At 60.0% G+C, this 15,000-nt stretch overlaps 1 non-coding gene across 1 annotated transcript; it reads right to left on the reverse strand.

The window, feature by feature from the left end:
• Nucleotides 1-4,105: 4,105 nt before the first annotated feature.
• On the reverse strand, nucleotides 4,106-4,224 carry LOC131865945 (5S ribosomal RNA). Its single transcript, XR_009364580.1, has one exon. It is a non-coding gene; the product is annotated as a 5S ribosomal RNA (ribosomal RNA).
• Nucleotides 4,225-15,000: the final 10,776 nt, after the last annotated feature.

Raw genomic sequence — 15,000 nt, forward strand, 5'->3', positions numbered from 1 at the left:
GCACGAAGTCGGAGCCCGGTTTGCCCCGGGTGTGCACCTCGGGTGCGCACCTCGCGTGCACCTTCGCTGCGGTGGGCACCTTGGCTGGGTTGCGCGCCTTGGTGGGCACCATGCAGTGCACGAAGTCGGAGCCCGGATTGCCCCGGGCGCGCACCTCCGCCAGGGTGGGCACCTTGGTGCGCACAACTTGCCTGGGCTGCGCACCAGGAAGGGCTCAAGATGGCACCCGCGTTCCGTTTTTTTCACTATCTTTCAGAACGGAAATTTTAAAATCTCGTTTTTTTTTGCCTTTTCTGGAAATTAGTGAAGGCAGCGCATCAAAGGTGCGCAACGCTGGTGCGAACCTGGGAGCGCTCCGATGTGTGCTCCAAGGTGCGGCGTGCACGAAGTCGGACCCCGGTTTGCCCCGGGTGCGCACCTCGCGTGCACCTTGGTGCGCACACCTTGGCTGGGTTGCGCGCCCTGGTGGGCACCATGGTGCGCACCAAGGAGCGCTCCGAAGTGTGCTCCAAGGTGCGGCGTGCACGAAGTCGGAGCCCGGTTTGCCCCGGGTGCGCACCTCGCGTGCACCTTCGCCGCGGTGGGCACCATGGCGTGCACGAAGTCGGAGCCCGGTTTGCCCCGGGTGCGCACCTCGCGTGCACCTTCGCCGGGGTGGGCACCTTGGTGTGCAGACCTTGGCTGGGTTGCGCGCCCTGGTGGGCACCATGGTGCGCACCAAGGAGCGCTCCGAAGTGTGCTCCAAGGTGCGGCCTGCACGAAGTCGGAGCCCGGTTTGCCCCGGGTGTGCACCTCGGGTGGGCACCTTGGTGCGCATGCCTTGCCTGGGCTGCGCACCAGGGCGGGCTCAAGATGGCACCCGCGTTCCTTTTTTTTCACTATCTTTCAAAACGGAAATTTTAAAATCTCATTTTTTTTTGCCTTTTTCTGGAAATTAGTGAAGGCAGCGCATCAAAGGTGCGCACCTCGCTGCCCACCACGGTGCGCAACGCCGGTGGGCACCCGGGAGTGCTTCGAAGTGTGCTCCAAGGTGCTGCGTGCACGTTGTCGGAGCCCGGTTTGCCCCGGGTGCGCACCTCGCGTGCACCTTCGTCGGGGTGGGCACCTTGGCTGGGTTTGCCCCGGCTGCGCTCCGAAGCGGGGTTATTGGAGCGCCGCCTCTTTTTTTGTCGGAGCGTTTGGTGGGGTTTCTCGCATTGGCTCTTCCGAGGCCCGGTTGCCACCCTGGCGCGCACGAAGTCGGAAGTAGGGTTAATTGCCCGGGTGCGCACCTTTGCCAGGGTGGGCACCTTACCTGGGCTGCGCACCAGGGCGGGCTCAAGATGGCACGCGCGTTCCGTTTTTTTCACTATCTTTCAAAACGGAAATTTTAAAATCTCCTTTTTTTTTTGCCTTTTCTGGAAATTAGTGAAGGCAGCGCATCAAAGGTGCGCACCTCGCTGCCCACCTTGGTGTGCTCTGAGGTGCGCACCCGGGAGCGCTACGAAGTGTGCTCCAAGGTGCGGCGTGCACGTTGTCGGAGCCCGGTTTGCCCCGGGTGCGCACCTCGCCTGCACCTTGGCCGGGGTGGGCACCTTGGCTGGGTTTGCCCAGGGTGCGCTCCGAAGCGGGGTTACTGGAGCGCCCCCTCTTTTTTTGTCAGAGCGTTTGGTGGGGTTTCTCGCATTGGCTCTTCCCAGGCCCGGTTGTTGGGTGCGCTCCCACCCTGGCGCGCGCGAAGTTGGAAGTTGGGTTAATTGCCCGGGCGCGCACCTTCGCCAGGGTGGGCACCTTGGTGCGCACACCTTGGCTGGGCTGCGCACCAGGGCGGGCTCAAGATGGCACCAGCATTCCCTTTTTCTCACTATCTTTCAAAACGGAAATTTTAAAATCTCGTTTTTTTTTTGCCTTTTATGGAAATTAGTGAAGGCATCGCATCAAAGGTGCGCACCTCGCTGCCCACCTTGGTGTGCTCCGAGGTGCCCACCACGGTGCGCAACGCCGGTGCGAACCCGGGAGCGCCCCGATGTGTGCTCCAAGGTGCGGCGTGCACGAAGTCGGACCCCGGTTTGCCCCGGGTGCGCACCTCGCGTGCACCTTGGTGCGCACACCTTGGCTGGGTTGCGCGGCCTGGTGGGCACCATGGTGCGCACCAAGGAGCGCTCCGAAGTGTGCTCCAAGGTGCGGCGTGCACGAAGTCGGAGCCCGGTTTGCCCCGGGTACGCACCTCGCGTGCACCTTCGCCGGGGTGGGCACCTCGGCTGGGTTGCGCGCCCTGGTGCGCACCAAGGAGCGCTCCGAAGTGTGCTCCAAGGTGCGGCGTGCACGAAGTCGGAGCCCGGTTTGCCCCGGGTGCGCACCTTCGCCGCGGTGCGCACCATGGCGTGCACGAAGTCGGAGCCCGGTTTGCCCCGGGTGCGCACCTCGCGTGCACCTTCGGCGGGGTTGCGCGCCCTGGTGGGCACCATGGTGCGCACCAAGGAGCGCTCCGAAGTGTGCTCCAAGGTGCGGCGTGCACGAAGTCGGAGCCCGGTTTGCCCCGGGTGCGCACCTCGCGTGCACCTTCGGCGGGGTTGCGCGCCCTGGTGGGCACCATGGTGCGCACCAAGGAGCGCTCCGAAGTGTGCTCCAAGGTGCGGCGTGCACGAAGTCGGAGCCCGGTTTGCCCCGGGTGCGCACCTCGCGTGCACCTTCGCCGCGGTGGGCACCATGGCGTGCACGAAGTCGGAGCCCGGTTTGCCCCGGGTGCGCACCTCGCGTGCACCTTCGCCGGGGTGGGCACCTCGGCTGGGTTGCGCGCCCTGGTGCGCACCAAGGAGCGCTCCGAAGTGTGCTCCAAGGTGCGGCGTGCACGAAGTCGGAGCCCGGTTTGCCCCGGGTGCGCACCTCGCGTGCACCTTCGCCAGGGTGGGCACCTCGGTGCGCACACCTTCTCAATGTTTTCTTGCCTTTTCTGGAAATTGGTGAAGGCAGCGCATCAAAGGTGCGCACCTCGGTGTGCTCCGAGGTGCGAACCCGAGAGCGCTCCGAGGTGCCCACGAAGTCGAAAGTCGGGTTAATTGCATTGTTTTCCCCGGGTGCGCTCCGAGGTGCGCAACATCGGCGCGCACCAAGGAGGGCTCCGAAGTGTGCTCCAAGGTGCGCACGATGGCGTGCACCTCTGGTGCGCACGATTCGGAGCTCGGTTTGACCGGGGTGCGCACACCTTGGCTGGGTTGCGCACCTTTTGTGCGCTCCAAGGTGCGCACGAAGTCGGAGCTCGGTTTGCCCCGGGTGCGCACCTTCGCCAGGGTGCGCACCTTGATGCGCACGCCTTGGCTGGGCTGCGCACCTTGGTGGGCGCCATGGTGCGCACCTTTCGTGCGCTCCAAGGTGCGCACGAAGTCGGAGCTCGGTTTGCCCCGGGTGCGCACCTTGGTGGGCGCCATGGTGCACTCCGAGGTGCCCAAGATTGGTGCGCACCAAGGAGCGCTCCGAAGTGCGCTCCAAGGTGCGCGCGAAGTCGAAAGTTGGGTTAATTGTCCGGTTTGCCTCGGGTGCGCACCTTGCGTGCACCTTCGCCAGGGTGGGCTGGGCTGCGCACACCTTGGCACCCGCGTTTCCTTCATTTTAAATTTTTTTTTTTTACAATCTCTCAAGTGGGAAATTCTATAATCTCAACTTTTTTTGCCTTTTCAGGAAACTTTTGAATGGAGCGCATCATTGGTGCGCTCCGAAGTGTGCTCCAAAGCTCTCTCCAGCTGCGTGCACCTGCCCCGGCCGCGCACCCGGCCCCGCCCAGCTTCGCTCACCTGTCCCGGGCGTCTGGTGCGGAACCTTAGAGTAAGAAACATCACCGTGCACCTTGGCCAACGTGCGCGACTCGACCGAGCGCGCACTGGCCGAGGTGCACACCGATTTCACCTGGGTGCGCGCGCAGCACCTCGGGCGCACCGGGGTGCGCGCACAACGCCCGGGTTGCACCGTGGCCTGTGTGCTCGGGGCGCCTCGGGTGCGCGCTCGGTGTCGCCCCCGCGCGCGCGGTAGTGCGGGCAGCGCACCCCGGCCCGGCCCGGCCCCGACGAGAACGCAAACGGGCAAAAGGTTTATTCAAATAGCATTGCGACGCCCGGCGAAAAACTAAAAAAGGGTGCAACACCGGGACTTCCCGGGAGGTCACCCATCCCAGTACTACTCCGGCCCAAGCGCGCTTAACTGCGGAGTTCTGATGGGATCCGGTGCACTAACGCTGGTATGATCGCACCCGTTATGAGCTTGTCGCAGTGTGTACTTAGCAAACCGCGACCCACGTGCGAATCCACCCCGGCCACCCACCCCCGTCGAGGTGCACACCCTCCCTCGCGAAGTGCGCCCCGTTCGCCAAGTGTGAGCCCTGCCCGGGTGCGCGCACCTTGCTAGGGCGTCGGGTGTGCACCCGGCCCGGCCTACGTGCGTGCACCTGGAGGGGGCGTCGTGTGCGTGCAGTGTCCCGTCTGCAACGCGGTGCCCACACACCACCTCGGGCGCAACGACCTGCGCTCACATGTGGGCCGAGTGCACCTTGGTGCATGTTCGGGGCGCCTCGGGTGCACGCTCGATCTTGCCCCGGTGCACCAAGGCGCTCGGTTTGCCCCGGGTGCGCACTTGGTGCAAGGTGGGCACCCAAAATAGGGATCAAGCACCAAAACACAAGTTTCGGGATGCAAAATGGGACCCAAGGACCACAAATGCGTTCCAAGACCCATGATGGGTCCACGAGAACAAAAATGTGTTCCGAGACTTAATAAACAAATATTGGGTTTTAGGAGAAGAAACATGCTCTGATGCCCAAAACGAGAATCGACCCCGAAAAGGCCACAGGCCAAAAGTGGGATGCGAGACAAAAAAAAATGGGACCCGAGGACCAAAATTGGGTTCCCAGGTCGAAGACAGGGCAACCGGACAAGAAACGACCTCTAAGGCTCGAAATGAGTCCCGACGACTAAAACTTGACAAGAAGCACCCATCAGGCACCCAACTCGACACCCATGGGATGCCGACCCACCCGGGCTTCCACCTAGCACACCTTGGCACCCACCCACCCTCGCACCCAACCTCGCACCCAACTTAGCACCTTTGAACCCACATTGGCACTCACCCTGACCCTGGCACCTTGGAACCCACATTGGCACTCACCTTGACCCTGGCACCCACCTTTGCACTCACCTTGGGACCCACCCTGGCTCCCACCTCGGCACCCACCCAGACACCCACCTTGGTTCCTTGGCACCCACCTTGGATCCTTGGCACCCACCCCGACACCCACCTTGGCACGCAACTTGGCTACTTGCCACCCACCTTGGCTCCTTGACGCCCACCCCGACAACCACCCCGTGACCTACCCTGGCTAGGGTTGGTGCACACCCACCCTGGTGCCCACCTTGGCACCCACCCTATGACCCACCTTGGCACGCACCTTAGTACCCACCCCGTTACCCACCCTAGGACCCACCCCGTGACCCACCTTGGCCAGGGTGGGTGCACCCACCCTGGTGCCCACCTTGGCACCCACCCATCCTAGCACCCAGCCTGTGACCGGGCTTGGAACCCAACCTTGCACCCGCACCCGTCTTGGCCAGTGTGGGTGCGCACCCATCCTGGCACCCACGTTGTGACACACCCTTTAACCCACGCACCCTAGCACCCACGTTGGCACCCACCTTGGAACCCAACCTAGCAACTTGGCACCCACCCCGTGACCCACCTTGGCATCCACCATAGCAGTCGCCGACTTGGCACCCACCTCGGCACCCACCTTGACACTTGTGGACCCACCTTGCCACTCACCCTAGCATCGACCCATCCTAGCACCCACCCTGGCACCTTTGCACCCTAGCACTCACCCATCCTAGCACCTAACCTGTGACCCACCTTGACACTCACCCTCGCACCCACCTTGGAACCCAACCTAGCACCCACCCACCCTGACACCAACCCTAGCACCTACCCACCCTTGCACCCACCCTGTGACCCATCTTGGCACCCACCCATCCTACCACTCAACCTATCACCCACCTTCTCACCCACCTTGGCATCCACCTTAGCACCCACCCACACTGGCACCTTGGCACCCACCTCGGGCAAGGTGGGTGCACACCCACCCTGGCACCCAATTTAGAACCCACCGAGCATGTTACCCACCTTGGCACCCACATTGCAGCCCACCCTAGTACCCACCCTATGACCCACATTGGCATCCACACCCTAGCACCCAGGCACCTCGACACCCGCCTTGACACCCACCCTAGCACTGAACCTGTGACCCACCTTGGAACTCACCCTAGAACCCACCCACCCTGTGAACCACCTTGGCATCCACCTTAGCACCCACCCACCTTGGCACCCACTCTAGCACTCACCCATCCTAACACCCAACTTGTTACCCACCTTGGCACCCGCCCTCGCGTCCACCTTGAAACCCACCCTAGCACCCACCCACGCAGGAGCCCACCTTGGCACCCAACCTAACACCCACGCATCCTGGCACCCAACTTGTGACCCACCTTGGAACCCACCCTAGTACCCACCTTTGAACCCACTATATCACCAACCCACCTTGGCACCCACCCTATGACCCTCTTTGGAATCCACCCTAGCACGCACCCACCCTGGCACCCACCATGGAGCGCACCCTAGCACCCACCCACCTCGGCACGCACCTCAACACCCACCTTGGTGTGCGCACTGCGCCAACCTCTCAAAGACCCTATGTGGTGCGCTCCAAAGTGTACACCTTTGGTGCGCTCCAAGGTGCGCACCTTTGGTGCACACCGAGGTGCACACCAAAGTGTGCACCGAGGTGAGCACCAAAGTGCACTCCAGGGTGCACACCAAGGCGTGCACCTTTGGTGCGGTCAATGCAAACGAATTCGGAAGTTGGGGTCGATGTCCTAATCGCTGCTGCAGACTACACGTATGAGAATCGGACAAATAGCTTTATATAGGGGAGGTGTTGCGTTTGATGGGTCGACTCCCCTGGTTGTGTGCACTGCACCAACTTCAAAGACCCTGTCTTGTTTAAGAAGTCAAAAGTTGGGGTGGATGTCCTAATCATTGCTGCAGTCTACGCATGTATGAGAATCAGACAAATAGCTTATATAGGGGAGGTGTTGCATTCGGTGGGTTGACTCCCCTGGTTGTGCGCACTGCGCCAACCTCAAAGACCCCGCATAGCAGAAGAAGTCGGAAGTCGGATTTTGGTGAGCACCAAGGCGTGCACCTTTGGTGCGGTCAACGCAGACGAATTCAGAAGTTGGGGTGGATGTCCTAATCGTTGTTGCAGGCTACACATGTATGAGAATCAGACAAATAGCTTATATAGGGGAGGTGTTGGGTTTGATGGGTCAACTCCCTTGGTTGTGCGCATTACGCCAACCTCAAAGACCTTGTTTTCGTTAAGAAGTCAAAAGTTGGGGTCAATGTCCTAATGGCTCCTGCAGGCTACACATGTATGAGAATCGGACAAATAGCTTATATAGGGGAGGTGTTGGGTTTGATGGGTCGACTCCCCTGGTTGTGCGCATTACGTCAACCTCAAAGACCTTGTTTTCGTTAAGAAGTCAAAAGTTGGGGTCGATGTCCTAATTGCTCCTGTAGACTACACATGTATGAGAATCAGACAAATAGCTTATATAGGGGAGGTGTTGGGTTTGATGGGTTGACTCCCCTAGTTGTTCGCATTACACCAACCTCAAAGACCTTGTTTTCGTTTAGAAGCCGAAAGTTGGGGTCGATGTCCTAATTGCTCCTGCAGGCTACGCATGTATGAGAATCAGACAAATAGCTTATATAGGGGAGGTGTTGGGTTTGATGGGTCGACTCCCCTGGTTGTGCGCATTGCGCCAACCTCAAAGACCCTGCATTGCGGATGAAGTCGAAAGTCAGAGTTTGGTGTGCTACAAGGTGTGGTCGAAGGTGCTCACCTAGGTGTGCACCTTTGGAGCACAGGAAAAGTGCCCTCCAAAAGTGCGCACCTTTGGAGTGCACAAAAGTGCCCTCCAAAAGTGCGCACCTTTGGAGCGCAGAAAAGTGCCCTCCAAAAAGTGCCCTCCAAAAGTGCGCACCTTTGGAGCGCAGAAAAGTGCCCTCCAAAAAGTGCCCTCCAAAAGTGCGCACCTTTGGAGCGCAGAAAAGTGCCCTCCAAAAAGTGCCCTCCAAAAGTGCGCACCTTTGGAGCGCAGAAAAGTGCCCTCCAAAAGTGCGCACCTTTGGAGCGCAGAAAAGTGCCCTCCAAAAAGTGCCCTCCAAAAGTGCGCACCTTTGGAGCGCAGAAAAGTGCCCTCCAAAAAGTGCCCTCCAAAAGTGCGCACCTTTGGAGCGCAGAAAAGTGCCCTCCAAAAAGTGCCCTCCAAAAGTGCGCACCTTTGGAGCGCAGAAAAGTGCCCTCCAAAAAGTGCCCTCCAAAAGTGCGCACCTTTGGAGCGCAGAAAAGTGCCCTCCAAAAAGTGCCCTCCAAAAGTGCGCACCTTTGGAGCGCAGAAAAGTGCCCTCCAAAAGTGCGCACCTTTGGAGCGCACAAAAGTGCCCTCCAAAAGTGCGCACTTTTGGTGCGCACCAAGGCGCTGGTTCGGTCGTTGCAGGCGAGTTCGGAAGTTGGGGTCGATGTCCTGAGCGGAGGTGCAAACTACACAGGTGTCGGAATCGGACAAATAGCTTATATAGGGGAGGTGTATGCTTCGATGGGTCGACTCCCCAGGTTGAGCGCACCGCGCCAACCTCAAAGACCCTACGGTATGGATGAAGTCGGAAGTTGGGTCCGATGACCAATTCGATTAGTAGGTATGCTCATGAGGTCGGAATTTGGGTCCGATGACCTGCCATGTGCAGGAAGGCGAATGTTGACACTGTGCGTTGCAAGGTGCACACCAAGGCGCTGGTGCGGTCTTTTTAGTCGAGTTCGGAAGTTGGGGTCGATGTCCTGATCGGAGGTGCAAGCTACACAGGTGTGGGAATCGGACAAATAGCTTATATAGGGGAGGTGTATGCTTCGTTGGGTCGACTCCCCGGGTTGAGCGCACCGCGCCAACCTCAAAGACCCTACGGTATGGATGAAGTCGGAAGTTGGGTCCGATGACCGATTCGATATGTAGGCATACTCGCGAGGTCGGAATTTGGGTCCGATGACCTGCCACGTGCAGGAAGGCGAATGTTGGCACTGTGCGTTGCAAGGTGCGCACCAAGGCGCTGGTTCGGTCGTTGGAGGCGAGTTCGGAAGTTGGGGTCGATGTCTTGATCGGAGGTGCAAACTACACAGGTGTGGGAATCGGACAAATAGCTTATATAGGGGAGGTGTATGCTTCGTTGGGTCGACTCCCCGGGTTGAGCGCACCGCGCCAACCTCAAAGACCCTACGGTATGGATGAAGTCGGAAGTTGGGTCCGATGACCGATTCGATATGTAGGCATACTCGCGAGGTCGGAATTTGGGTCCGATGACCTGCCATGTGCAGGAAGGCGAATGTTGGGACTGTGCGTCGCAAGGTGCGCACCAAGGCGCTGGTGCCGTCGTTGCAGTCGAGTTCGGAAGTTGGGGTCGATGTCCTGGTCAGAGGTGCAAACTACACAGGTGTGGGAATCGGACAAATAGCTTATATAGGGGAGGTGTATGCTTCGATGGGTCGACTCCCTGGGTTGAGCGCACCGCGCCAACCTCAAAGACCCTACAGTATGGATGAAGTCGGAAGTTGGGTCCGATGACCGATTCGATACGTAGGCATATTGGCGAGGTCTGAATTTGTGTCCGATGACCTGCCATGCGCAGGAAGGCGGAATTTGGGTCCGATGACCGAGTTGATGGCGTGCCATGCGCAGAAAGGCGGAATTTGGGTCCGATGACCGAGTTGATGTTGATGGCCCGCCATGCACAGGAAGGCGGAATTTGGGTCCGATGACCGATTTGAAGGCGTGCCATACGCAAAAAGGCGGAGTTTGGGTCCGATGACCGAGTTGATATTGATGGCCCGCCATGCGCAGGAAGGCGGAATTTGGGTCCGATGACCTGACATACGCATGGAGTCCGACTCGGGGGCCGATGTTCGATTCGATGACTTGCATTGTGGGTAAAGTCGGAAGTTGTGGTCTTTGACCCGATTCGATGACCAGACTTCGGCTGCTTGAGAATCGGACAAATAACTTATATAGGGGAGGTAGTGTTCTCGAGCATCCTCCCCCTGTGCCCGTTTATGTCGATTGATGCTGGTGCTCGACTGGTTGGAGCGCTCGGATGCAAAAATCTTGCACCAGGATTTATCGATTGTGATGGACACGGCAAGTCTCCTGATTGCTATGCAGGAGCTCATCGTGAATCTCTATGCGGCCTTGGTATGGACTCGACCTGCGGAATGGTTCGGCAATGGTAGTCGCTCCAACACGTCCTTGCAATGGCCACAGAGGTGATTCGACTAGAGCTCCAGTCTAGCTTTTGGGTTGCTTGGCGGACTGGTATAGCCGCGATCGAGTTCCGGCCATGAACGTTTTAGATAGCTCTTGGGCTTTCTGGGACGGAAGTCGGAAGTTTGGGCTGTTGTCCGATTTGATGACCATTCTTCGGATGTGTGAGAATCGGACAAATAACTTATATAGGGGACTGTGTTGTCTCACGCAGCCCCCTCCGTGCCCCTCTATCTCGACCGATGTTGGTGCTTGAAAGGGTTGGGATCGCTCGGATTTATAAACGTGCACCACCATTTGTCGAGTGTGAGGGACGCGGCAGGTCTCCTAAATGCTATGCGGGCGCTCTCTGAGAATCTCTATCCGGCCTCGACACAGACTAGTCTTGCTGAATGGTTTGGCACTGGTAGTCGATCCAACACGTCGTTGTTGTGGCCGCCTAGGCGATTCGATTCGAGCCCCCGTCTAGCTTTTGGGTTGCTTGGCGGATTTTGCCCTATCCGCAAGTGAGCTCGGTCCCTAAACGTTCGAGAAACCCGATTGCTATGCGCCGACTCTCTTTCTTGCGAGCCTCCATCTAGCTTTTGGGTCTCTACGGAACGGAAGTCGGAATCTGGGACCGTTGTTTGATTCGACGAGGCAGACTACGGTTGTGCGAGAATCGGACAAATAACTTATATAGGGGAGGTGTTGACTGGAGCATTCTCCCCCGTGCCCCTCTAACTCGACCAATGCTGGCGCTCGAACGGTGGTAGCGCTCGGATTTTCATTGAGCGCCAGCATTGGTCGATTTAGAGGGGCATGCGAGATTCCCGAATGCTATGCGAGGGCTCTAACGGAAATGTCTATTGGTTTCGGTATGGATGCAATTGCGAGTGGTTCGGCAAAGGTAGTCGTTCCGATGCGTCCATGTCGTGGCCAAATCGATAATTCGATTTGAGCCCTCGTATAGCATTTGGGTCTCTCGATGTGATTCCGCATTCCAGTCCCTTTGGGCACTGCTTGAGCCGCATCCCAGGGGGTTCCCTTCCCAATAATCTGCCTCGCAACCCGATTGCTATGCGGTGAGGCTCCTCGGCCGCCTCGGAACTATCTGTGTATCAGACGCATCGCGGGATAAGGGGTTGGCAACGGTAGTCGCCCCAAGCGCGTCCGATGCTTGGACCATTCCGAGGCGGCCCTGAAGCCTCTTCCGTCTAGCCGTTGGGTCCTTCTCGCCGCATCCCTCGCCTCGCACCCCGATTGCTATGCGGTGAGGCTCCTCGGCCGCCTCGGAACTATCTGTGTATCGGACGCGTCGCGGGATAAGGGGTTGTCACTGGTAGTCGCCCCAAGCGCGTCCGATGCTTGGACCATTCCGAGGCGGCCCTGAAGCCTCTTCCGTCTAGCCGTTGGGTCCTTCTCGCCGCATCCCTCGCCTCGCACCCCGATTGCTATGCGGTGAGGCTCCTCGGCCGCCTCGGAACTATCTGTGTATCGGACGCGTCGCGGGATAAGGGGTTGTCATTGGTAGTCGCCCCAAGCGCGTCCGATGCTTGGACCATTCCGAGGCGGCCCTGAAGCCTCTTCCGTCTAGCCGTTGGGTCCTTCTCGCCGCATCCCTCGCCTCGCACCCCGATTGCTATGCGGTGAGGCTCCTCGGCCGCCTCGGAACTATCTGTGTATCGGACGCGTCGCGGGATAAGGGGTTGTCACTGGTAGTCGCCCCAAGCGCGTCCGATGCTTGGACCATTCCGAGGCGGCCCTGAAGCCTCTTCCGTCTAGCCGTTGGGTCCTTCTCGCCGCATCCCTCGCCTCGCACCCCGATTGCTATGCGGTGAGGCTCCTCGGCCGCCTCGGAACTATCTGTGTATCGGACGCGTCGCGGGATAAGGGGTTGTCACTGGTAGTCGCCCCAAGCGCGTTCGATGCTTGGACCATTCCGAGGCGGCCCTGAAGCCTCTTCCGTCTAGCCGTTGGGTCCTTCTCGCCGCATCCCTCGCCTCGCACCCCGATTGCTATGCGGTGAGGCTCCTCGGCCGCCTTGGAACTATCTGTGTATCGGACGCGTCGCGGGATAAGGGGTTGTCACTGGTAGTCGCCCCAAGCGCGTCCGATGCTTAGACCATTCCGAGGCGGACCCGAAGCCTCTTCCGTCTAGCCGTTGGGTCCTTCTCGCCGCATCCTTCGCCTCGCACCCCGATTGCTATGCGGTGAGGCTCCTCGGCCGCCTCGGAACTATCTGTGTATCGGACGCGTCGCGGGATAAGGGGTTGTCACTGGTAGTCGCCCCAAGCGCGTCCGATGCTTGGACCATTCCGAGGCGGACCCGAAGCCTCTTCCGTCTAGCCGTTGGGTCCTTCTCGCCGCATCCCTCGCCTCGCACCCCGATTGCTATGCGGTGAGGCTCCTCGGCCGCCTTGGAACTATCTGTGTATCGGACGCGTCGCGGGATAAGGGGTTGTCACTGGTAGTCGCCCCAAGCGCGTCCGATGCTTGGACCATTCCGAGGCGGACCCGAAGCCTCTTCCGTCTAGCCGTTGGGTCCTTCTCGCCGCATCCCTCGCCTCGCACCCCGATTGCTATGCGGTGAGGCTCCTCGGCCGCCTTGGAACTATCTGTGTATCGGACGCGTCGCGGGATAAGGGGTTGTCACTGGTAGTCGCCCCAAGCGCGTCCGATGCTTGGACCATTCCGAGGCGGACCCGAAGCCTCTTCCGTCTAGCCGTTGGGTCCTTCTCGCCGCATCCCTCGCCTCGCACCCCGATTGCTATGCGGTGAGGCTCCTCGGCCGCCTTGGAACTATCTGTGTATCGGACGCGTCGCGGGATAAGGGGTTGTCACTGGTAGTCGCCCCAAGCGCGTCCGATGCTTGGACCATTCCGAGGCGGCCCCGAAGCCTCTTCCGTGTAGCCGTTGGGTCCTTCTCGCCGCATCCCTCGCCTCGCACCCCGATTGCTATGCGGTGAGGCTCCTCGGCCGCCTTGGAACTATCTGTGTATCGGACGCGTCGCGGGATAAGGGGTTGTCACTGGTAGTCGCCCCAAGCGCGTCCGATGCTTGGACCATTCCGAGGCGGCCCCGAAGCCTCTTCCGTGTAGCCGTTGGGTCCTTCTCGCCGCATCCCTCGCCTCGCACCCCGATTGCTATGCGGTGAGGCTCCTCGGCCGCCTTGGAACTATCTGTGTATCGGACGCGTCGCGGGATAAGGGGTTGTCACTGGTAGTCGCCCCAAGCGCGTCCGATGCTTGGACCATTCCGAGGCGGACCTGAAGCCTCTTCCCTCTAGCCGTTGGGGCTTTCTCGCCGCATCCCTCGCCTCGCACCCTGATTGCTATGCTGTGAGGCTCCTCGGCCGCCTTGGAACTATCTGTGTATCGGACGCATCGCGGGATAAGGGGTTGGCAGTGGTAGTCGCCCCAAGCGCATCCGATGCTTGGACCATTCCGAGGCGGCCCTGCAGCCTCTTCCGTCTAGCCGTTGGGGCCATCTCGCCGCATCCCCCACCTCGCACCACGATTGCTATGCGGTGAGGCTCCTTGGCCGCCTCGGAACTATCTGTGTATCGGACGCATCGCGGGATAAGGGGTTGTCACTGGTAGTCGCCCCAAGCGCGTCCGATGCTTGGACTATTCCGAGGCGGCCCTGCAGCCTCTTCCGTCTAGCCGTTGGGGCCATCTCGCTGCATCCCCCACCTCCTCGGCCGCCTCGGAACTATCTGTGTATCGGACGCATCGCGGGATAAGGGGTTGGCAGTGGTAGTCGCCCCAAGTGCGTCCGATGCTTGGACTATTCCGAGGCAGCCCTGCAGCCTCTTCCGTCTAGCCTTTGGGGCCATCTCGCCGCATCCCTCGCCTCGCACCCCGATTGCTATGCGGTGAGGCTCCTCGGCCGCCTGGGAACTATCTTCGTATCGGACGCATCGCGGGATAAGGGGTTGTCACTGGTAGTCGCCCCAAGCGCGTCCGATGCTTGGACTATTCCGAGGCGGCCCTGTGGCCTCTTCCGTCTAGCCGTTGGGGCCATCTCGCCGCATCCCCCACCTCGCACCCCGATTGCTATGCGGTGAGGCTCTTCGGCCGCCTTGGAACTATCTTCGTATCGGACGCATTGCGGGATAAGGGGTTGTCACTGGTAGTGGCCCCAAGCGCGTCCGATGCTTGGACTATTCCGAGGCGGCCCTGCAGCCTCTTCCGTCTAGCCGTTGGGGCCATCTCGCCGCATCCCCCACCTCGCACCCCGATTGCTATGCGGTGAGGCTCCTCGGCCGCCTTGGAACTATCTTCGTATCGGACGCATCGCGGGATAAGGGGTTGTCACTGGTAGTCGCCCCAAGCGCGTCCGATGCTTGGACTATTCCGACGCGGCCCTGTGGCCTCTTCCGTCTAGCCGTTGGGGCCATCTCGCCGCATCCCCCACCTCGCACCCCGATTGCTATGCGGTGAGGCTCCTCGGCCGCCTTGGAACCATCTTCGTATCGGACGCATCGCGGGATAGGGGGCTGTCACTGGTAGTCGCCCCAAGCGTGTCCGATGCTTGGACCATTCCTAGGCGGCCCTGAAGCCTCTTCCGTCTAGCCGTTGGGGCCTTCCCGCCCCATCCCTCGCCTCGCACCCCCGATTGCTATGCGGTGAGG

The sequence above is a fragment of the Cryptomeria japonica genome, unplaced genomic scaffold, assembly GCF_030272615.1.
Source record: "Cryptomeria japonica unplaced genomic scaffold, Sugi_1.0 HiC_scaffold_127, whole genome shotgun sequence".
Lineage (NCBI taxonomy): Eukaryota > Viridiplantae > Streptophyta > Pinopsida > Cupressales > Cupressaceae > Cryptomeria > Cryptomeria japonica.